Raw genomic sequence first — 9,951 nt, 5'->3', positions numbered from 1 at the left:
TATATATATATATGAGCTCTGGTAGCATAGTGCCTAAGGCACTTGACTGCTAACCAGAAGTCTGGCAGTTCAAACCCACCAGCCACTCTTCGTAAGGAAGATGGGGCAATCTACTTCCATAGTGATGCTGCCTTGGAAACCCAAGGAGGGGTCACTATGAGTTGGGTCAGACTCAGTGGCACATAACAACAACAACATATATTTATATGGAATCTCATATTAATATATTTAAAAATATATATAGAGAGATATATATGACAAGACTTCATGTCTAGTACTTTGGTCATTATCCTAGGCTGAGTACTCTAGAGAAACAAAACCATTGAAGCATACCCAACCTAGGTCAATGATCAAAGTACTAGACATGAAGTCTTGCCATCCTCATTCTAAAAAGCATTCCAGCTGTACTTCTTCCAAGACTGAATATTTGTTCCTTTAGCAGGCCATGGTGTATTCAATATTCTTTGCAAACACTAATTGAAATACATCAGTTCTCCTTTGGTCTTCCTTATTCATTGGCCATTACCCATCTTTCACCTGCATATGCTATGATTAAAAATACCATGGTTTGGGTAAGGTGAACTTAGTCTTCAAAGTCTTCAAAGTAACATTGTTATGTGCCCTCAAGTAGGACCCAACTCATTGCAACCCCTCCTTGGGTTTCCGAGGTGATATCACTATGAAAGTAGATTGCCCAACCTTCCTTCCAAGTATATAGTAATACACACACAGAGAGAGAGAGAGAGAGAGAGAGAGAGAGAGAAAGAGAGAATACTAAATTTTTTTTTATTGTCATCGAAGATTAAATGAGATAAAACATGAAACCCTATTCTATGAACTTTAAAACATGCAATAAATATTAGCAACATATGAAAATTAAAAAAAAAAAAAACCTCTCTGCCATCGATTTGATTTGACTCATAATGACCCTTCCTTGCGTTTCCAAGGCACTATCTCTATGTAAGTAGACTGCCCAATCTTCCTTCCAAGTAGTGGATGGTGGATTTGAACCTCTAGACTTCTGGTTAGCAGTCAAATGCCTTAGCCACTATACCACCAGAACTCCCAGAAACATATGAAGGTGATCATATAGTATATTTTCATATAGTATTGGTGACAGTTTAATATATGTTTGGTATAAACCTTCTAAAAACCTATTTGAGTAAAGAGCTATGAAACTTTCATGCCCATTTATCTATAATTTACATAGGAGAACCTATTCTTAGAAAATAATCAGAGATTTAGACAGAACTTTATTTGCAAACTTGTTCATTGCCAAATGACTCAGTGCTCATATCCAATAGTAAGAAAATAGTACATTTATATGATAGTATATTACACCAAAAAAAATCTAAACAAACCCAGTGTCATCAAGTTGATTCTGACTCCTAGTGACCTCTTTTGGTTTTCCAAGTCTGTATATCTTTACAGAAGTAGATTGCCTCATCTCCCTCCCATGGAGCAGCTGGTGGTTTTGAAATGCTGACCATCTTGTTAACAAATATCTTACCTACTATGCCATGAGAGCTTTTTGTTATATAAAGACCCATATTTTTAATGAATACTAAGGGATAGAAACAAGAAATTTTCATATATGTTATGTGAAAAAATAAATAGTAAAACTGTAAATAAATTAAGATCCAAATTTCTAGCATATAAAAGACCATATGTGCATGTGTGCATATGTGTGCATATGCATGTGCATATCTCCACACACACAAATACAAACTTCAAAAATGAAAGAAAGTATTCTGAGGTGTTGACAAACCAAAAACCAAACCAAACTGCCGTCGAGTCGGATCCAACCCATAGTGACAACCTCCTTGGGTTTCCGAGGTGGTATCACTACAGAAGTAGATTGCCCAACCTTCCTTCTGAGGAGTGGTTGGTGGATTTAAACAGCCAGTCTTCTGATTAGCAGTCAAATGCCTTAGGCCCTATGCCACCAAAGCTCCTGAATTGATGACAGTGGTCTTATTTTTAGCTGATGTAGATTTTTTAGTGAGTTTTCTTCTGTGTAATGTCTAAATTTCCTAAAATAATGGCAACTTAATAAACTCAGTATATTAATTAATAAAACCAATTAATAACTTATGAATGATTTAAATTAAGAAAATATTATTTAAAACACTCTATATTGTGAAGCTCCGTAATCTATCAGATAGTGAGAGGTTCACTTACCTCCCTCTTGTAGGGCCTAAATAATGAAAAAGATGAGAAACAACTCTTTTGAACAATAATTAGCCACTGTTCTCTTAATTCATGCTTCCTCCATTCAAATTTCAGTTGGTGGTATGGAGACTAACTGATTTGGAGATTCTCTTGTAGCTTAATGTTTGTAACCTGTGGACTACAAATACAAATATACATTAATAATTATCTTTTCACTGAATAAGTAATATATTTTGTGATATTTGAAGATGTGTCAACTTGGCTGGACTCCAGTTGTGAGTGGTGGTTCCCATGATGGATCACATGACTGAGTTCTGAGCGGCCGGTCTGCCCAAGGGGAGTTTCCCCAGGGGTGTGGCCTACCTGCAATGCTATCCCAAGGACAAGCTGGAACAATGGCATTTCCGGACTATATACTTCCTGGAGTGAGCAGCTCGCTGCTCGCCCTGTAGGTTTTGGATTCAGCCTTTGTTGGGAACAGCGACCAGCGTGCTGTGTGCCAGCTTGATTCTCTCGGCTCTGTTGTGCTTACGGGAACCAGGCGGCTCCGGGCCTCATCTCCTCCAGAGACGTAGATTGCCCAACCTTCCTTCCGAGGAGTGGCTGGTGGGTTTGAACCACCAGCCTTCTGGTTAGCAGTCAAGTGCCTTAGCCACTATGCTACCAGAGCTCCCATTTTAATATATGCAGGAGTAATTGAGGCTAAAATAAAAAACCAAACCAAACACACTGCCATCAAGTCGGATCCGACTCATAGCAACCCCTCCTTGGGTTTCCGAGGAGGTATCACTATGGAAGTAGATTGCCCCAACCTTCCTTCCGAGGAGTGGCTGGTGGGTTTGAACCACCAGCCTTCTGGTTAGCAGTCAAGTGCCTTAGCCACTATGCTACCAGAGCTCCCATTTTAATATATGCAGGAGTAATTGAGGCTAAAATAAAAAACCAAACCAAACACACTGCCATCAAGTCGGATCCGACTCATAGCAACCCCTCCTTGGGTTTCCGAGGAGGTATCACTATGGAAGTAGATTGCCCAACCTTCCTAATAAACTACAAATCGTTTTCCAATTGTGATCAAGTTCACAATAGACTTTTTTTTTTTTTAATCAGAAAGTAGTCCAGTCAGCAGGTACTAAAAATGTAAGTATTCTTAAGTTGAGCATCCTTGTCTCGTTCCTGTTCCCACAGGGAATGGTTTCACTTTCTCTCCATTGAGAATAATGCTGGCTGTTATATAACTATTATTAACAATTAGTAGCTGAGATGATATATCTTACTTTAAGTGTTCCCCTACTGTCAAATAAAACAAATTATACAGTTAGAATTTTATCCATCTGTAACTGCCAATAAGTTAGTCTATGTAGGCAGAATGTGGTAGGCATATGGCCCCTATGACCTTTCCACTTTGATGTAATTCTCATGATTTTGTTACATTACAGAGCAAATATTTTGCATATATAATTAAGGTTAATCATCAGTTGACCTTGTGATTAGGAGATGATATGGGTGGAACTAACCTAATCACATGAGCCATCTGAAAACAGAGCTCCAGCTTCTGTCAGATGAAGTCAGGAAGATGTGAAGTATGAGAAAGATTGAGTGCAGGGAGGTTCTTTTGTGCTGAGAAGGTGAGAGCTTGTGACATTTATAATTAATTTTAGCCAAAGTATTTGTTCCTTTACCTTGGTTCCTGAGATATTATCTCTAAAACTGAGCAATTTCTCTAGTAATTGAAACATTTTTGATGAGGGCTCCAGATAACTCTTGAAGGTTTATGACCCAAGTTAGCTAGGGGCTGTTGATATCAGAAAGATCCAGTAAGTGACACCAACAGCACAATATCAGCTGACTTCAGAGAACAGGGACTGAAGGTTGAGTTCAATCATGTGGGCAATGAATCAATCATGCCTATGTAATAACAAAAGATAAAAAGGCCTGGACACTGAATCTCCATGAGGTTTATGGTTAATGAAACATTTGGTGTTTGGAAGAGTGAGGCATCCCTTTTGTGGGACACAAAACTTTGCATACAGGGACCCTCCCAGACCTAGTTTCTCCTTTTGTGCCCTTATTTGCTATCACATCTGTAATAAGAAGTATAGTGCTTCCCTAAGTTCTGTGAGTCATTCTAGCAAATTATCAAACCCACGGGAGTATTAGGAACAAGCCAATCATAAATGAGGACCCTAGAGCTTACAGCTGGCATACTGATGAGGTAGGGAAAGCCCCTGAATTTATAGCTCACAAGCAAGAAATGAAGGTGCCATGGAGAACCTCAAGCTTTGGCTGATATCTGAGATCTTGGGCAGACTTGAAAGTCTGGAACGGACTATGTTCTTTAATTTGTGAAAGAGATTTGACTCAGTTTTGGTGGTTAGGGTTGTAGTAAGGCAGTCAGCTGCTAACCAAAAAGTTGGTCGTTCGAACTCACCAAATGTTCCATGAGACAAAGATGAAGCAGTCTGCTTCCACAAAGATTTACAGCCTTGTAAATTCTATGGGGGTTGCCATGAGTGGGAATTGGCTTGATGCCAGTGTGTTTGGTTTGGGTTTTTGTGCTTAGGATCAGAGAACAAAGTACTACATTTACAGTTGGTGTCAAAGAAACTATGGTTAGAATTGGTTAGTGTTAGAAAAGAATAGAACAAAATTTAATTGAATTATATTTCCTTAAGCACCATATAAAAGGACATGAGGGTAAATTCTAGGAATTGAGAACAACTCCTGGACAATACCTAGCAAGAAGATGGATATCTCCATTTTATAAACAGGAACTGAATTCTACCAACAATCTGAAAGAGCATGGATGTGAACTCTTCCCTATAGTATCCATATTAGAAATCAGCCAAGCGAATATGTTGACTTCACAGTCTTGTGATACACTCAACAATCAATCCAGTCATGCTGTGCTTAACTTCTAACCTTATGATTGTGAGAAAATAAATTGGTGTTGGTTTAAGCCTCTAAGTTTGTGATAATTTGTTACATAGCAACAGTTAACCATAGATGCATTAACAGAAGCTTACATCACAAAAAAGAGAGAAGCCAGTCATTATTTGCCTCCTAATGAAAAAGCATAAAATAAAAAAATACAGAACACAACATACACACACACACAAAAAAAAAAAAAAAAAAAGAAAAGGAAGAAAGAAAGGAAAAAAATCAGACATCAAGCAAAAATCTGATCAAGCCTCTGGATGCAGGAGAGAATTTTCAGGAAAACAGAACATGTTAAACTGCACCATGTTGTGCAATTAGCAAAATATATACTTTGAGACTCAATAGAGGCCAAATGCCCCAGGTTCCCAATAAACAAATGATAAGAAAAAGAAAGTGTTAGAGACAGTTTAAATCTAAAAGTCTTTAGATTTAAAGACACTTAAAATACATTTCTAAAAAAAAAAAAAAAAATTGTTAAAGAAGACTAAAGAGACTTCTGCTGAAAATGATGACTTAGATATGCCATTGCTCTACAGCAAAGATCTGAGGAATAAAGTGAAACAGATACAGAAGACAATCTTGGGACCATAAACATCAAATGGAAGGATAAAAATCTAGATCAAACACTGATTTGAAGAAGAAAGTTACTGAAAACAGTGAATGAGAAGAAATGGAGCAGAGGGACCTTGACAGGCAGCCTAGCACAGTGTTGCCATCTTGAAACAAAGACAGCAATATTCCCAGGTGAAGAGCACAGAAGGCAAATTTACGGAATACATAACAGGACTTAGAGTAACTGTGTAGATCTACCCAGAGTGTAACAAGGTGCCACTCCTTCCTTCTTTCTGCCACCCATCACTCACCTCTCCTCTTCTTCATTGCCCAAGAAGGGAGAGTGAGCAAATGATCATGCACATTCTGGCCCACCATTCACACACATACCCTACCATGCAAGAGACAGTGGCAGCACAATTGTAGCTGCATCTCCTGCCTCTCACCCTCTCAACTAGTGGGAGCAAGCAACTGTCCCCACTAGCCAGCCAGATCAGCCACACCTGTTTCTTCCCATTCAGTAAGTGTAACTGTCTAATACTACACCACTGGATCTATGATAGCCAATGGCCAATGTCCAGTCAAATTGCCCTCAGCCATCCCACAAAACCAATGAATAGAAAGCCATACTCATACATCCAGCCACACCCCATCCACCCAAAGACAGGCAGTGAGTGCTCCAATACAATCATACAACTGACTAGAGTGTCATGCCTGTCCTGCTAACCTGGATACATAAAAATAAATAAATAAATAAAAATCACAAATCTGGATGCAACAAGCAAACACACAGTTAGTACTTTAATATAAGAACACATTAATGCTTTAGAAACCACAGATAATATCAAAACATTTAAAGAAGCAAGACCAGATGGCTCCAGCAAGTGGCTAAAATAAAGAGCCAGAAAAACTATCTAAGGAAGATATGGTTATGGAGTATTGAATCCAAAAGACTTGTATATAGATCACTCAAAGAGAAAGAAAAACACCAAGAATATCAAGGAAAACACAAACAAAACTCTAGAAGGACTGAAAATAACAAGGACAAAATAACAAAAATAAATAGATGATTAGAAACCATACAAAAACAGTAACTAGAAACCCAGAAGATTAACACTAAAAATTCAAAAATAGAATATGCATTGAAAGAACAAAGGAGTAGAATTGAATCCATGTCAGAATCAATGGAATAGAGGAAAAATTCCTTGGTAACAATCTTTTAGAGGGAAAAAAAAGTGAAGAAAGCTTAAAAGTTACGTAGTAAACCATAAGAAGAATAATGTACATGTGACTGGAATTCTAGAACAGAAAGAGACAAAAAAAAAATTTTTTTTTTTGAAGATATGCTGGCAGAAAACTTCCCTAATATCATGAAAGATGAGAATATATCCATCCAAGAAACTCAATGATCTCCAGATATGATAGACTCCAAAAGAATATTACCAAAACATATCATAATCAAATTTTCTAAAACCATAGAAAGAAAGAATCCTGACAGCAGCTTGAGAAAAAAAGAAACATTATCTAGAAAGATAGAATGGGCTGCTTTAAATTTAGGAAGTCAAATTAAATGTCAGAGTAACTATAAACAAAATTAATAAAACTTCTAAAAGTAGAAGAAAATAAAAAAGACTTAGTAAACACAAAATCAACATCAACAAAGGAAATGAAAAGAAAATCTATAAACAAAAATAACTCAATACAGAAGAAAAGAACAATCACCACCACAAGAAAAACACAATACAATGACCAAAGCAAATTCATACTATTGGTAATTACTGTATGTAAATGGATTAAATGTACCAGTCAAGAGAAAGAGAGGGGCAGAATGGATAAGAAAACATGGCCCATCAATATTCTGCTGATGAGACACACACCTTAGACACAAAGACAACAATAAACTAAAAATCAATGGATGAGAAAACATATATCAAGCAGACAATAACCAAAACAGAGCAGAAGTGGCAATATTAATCTCTGATAAAATAGGCTTCAAAGCACAAACCAGCATAAGATGCAAAGAAAGGCATTATACAATAATTAAATAGTCAATCCAAGAAGAGGACATAACCATAACAAATATTTATATACTCAATGAAAGACATCCAAAATATTATAAAACAAATTTTAACAGAATTGAAAAGAGAAATAGACAACTCCACAATAATAGTACGAGACTTTCACACACCACTTTTGAGGAAGGTTGGACCACATAGAAAAAAATTAAACAAAGATACAGATAATCTAAACAACACATTCCAACAACTTGATTTCAGACCCATACACAGAATATTTCACCCAAACAAAAACACAACACACATTCTTTTGCAGCACACATGGATCATTCTTCAGAATAGTTAGTCCCCAAAACAAGTGCCAATAAATTCTAAAACATTGAAATAATACACAACATCTTCTTGGATCTCAATGTTTTAAATTGCAAATTCATTAACATGAAAAACAAAAGGAAAAAAATCAAATACATAGAAACTGAGCAACATCCTGATTACAAAACACTGGGTAATAAACCAAAAAAAAAAAAAAAAAGAACTCATTGCTATCGTGTCAGATCTGACCCATAGTGATCCCTCCTTGGGTTTCTGAGGTGGTATCACTACAAAAATAGATTTCCCAATCTTCCTTCTGAGGTGTGGCTGGTGGGTTTGAACCACCAGACTTCTGATTAGCAGTCAAATGCAACCAGAGCTCCCACTGGGTAATAGAAGAACTAGTAACTGAAATAGAAAAAGTACTGAATCAACCAAGAATTAAAATGCAACATACAAAATCTATGAGACACAGAAAAAACAGTATTCAGAGGACAATTTATAGCATAAATACACATATGAAAAAAGGGGAAAAAGCAAAAATCAACACCTTAACCCTATAATCCAACAAATAGAAAAAGAGCATCAACAAAAGATAACAATCACCAGAAAAAATGAAATAATAAAGATTAGAGCAGGAATAAATAAATGACACAAAACAATAGAACCAACAAGACCAGAAGTTAGTTCTTTGAAAGCATTAATATGACTAACAAACTACTGGCTAAATTAAAAAAGGAAATGAGGGAAAAGATGCAAATAATACAAATAAGAAATTAAATAGATGACATTACAACAGAACCAACTGAAATAAAAAAGATGATAATGGAATACTCTGAAGAACTGTACTCCAAAATATTTTAAAACCTAGAAGAAATTGACTTATTTCTAGAATCAAAATGCCTGCTTAAACTAACAAACACTGGGCTAGAAAATTTGCACAGAGCCATAACAGAAGAAGAAATCAAGGAAGTCATTAAAAAAACAAACAACAAAAAAAAAACTTTCAACACTAGCAATAAAAAGCCCTTGCCCTCAAAGCTTAATTAAAGAATTCTACCAAACATTCATAAAGAGCTGACAAAAATGCTACTCAAGCTATTCTAGAACATAGAAAAGGATGAAATATTAATGAATTCATTCATTCTATAAAGCAAGCATAACACTGGCACTAAAACCAGGCAATAATACCACTAAAAACAAAACATATAGACCAATATCAATCATGAGTACAAATACAAAAATTCACAACAAAATCCTAGCCAGCATAATACAGCACCATATAAAAAATAATAATAATAAATCATGATTAGTTGAGATTCATACCAGATATTCAAGGATGGTCCAACATTAGGAAACCAATCAATGTAATAGCATACAAATAAAACAAAGAAACCAAATAATTATATCTATAGATTCAGAAAATGTATTTGATGAAATTCAATACCCTTTCCTGAGAAAAAATTCTGGACAAAATAGGAATAGAAAGGAAATTCTTCAACATAATTAAGGACATAGCTGTAAACTCAAAAGAAATAAACAAATAAAAAAAACTCACTTCTGTCGAGTTGTTTCCCACTCATAGCAACGCCTCTTTGGGTTTCCAAGGTAGTATCTCTATAGAAGTAGATTGTCAAGTCTTCTTTCTGAGGAGTGGCTGGTGGGTCTGAACCACCAGCTTCTGGTTAGCAGCCAAATACCCTATGTACTATACCACCAGAGCTCCCAAAACCAAAAGCCTATATTATTCTCAACTGAGAGAAAATGAAAACAATCCCCTTGTGAATGGGAACCAGAAAAGGATGACTTTTCTCACCACTCTTATTCAATCCATAATTTGTCATGATCCACACAATCAAATGCCTTTGCATCGTCAATAAAATACAAGTAAATATCTTTCTGGTATTCCCTGCCTTGAACCAAGATCCATCTGACAACAGCTATGATATCCCTTGTTCCA

Source organism: Orycteropus afer, unplaced genomic scaffold (genome assembly GCF_000298275.1).
Source record: "Orycteropus afer afer isolate SDZICR_OR568_19922 unplaced genomic scaffold, OryAfe1.0 scaffold00696, whole genome shotgun sequence".
NCBI lineage: Eukaryota > Metazoa > Chordata > Mammalia > Tubulidentata > Orycteropodidae > Orycteropus > Orycteropus afer.
This window is presented reverse-complemented; position numbering follows the sequence as displayed.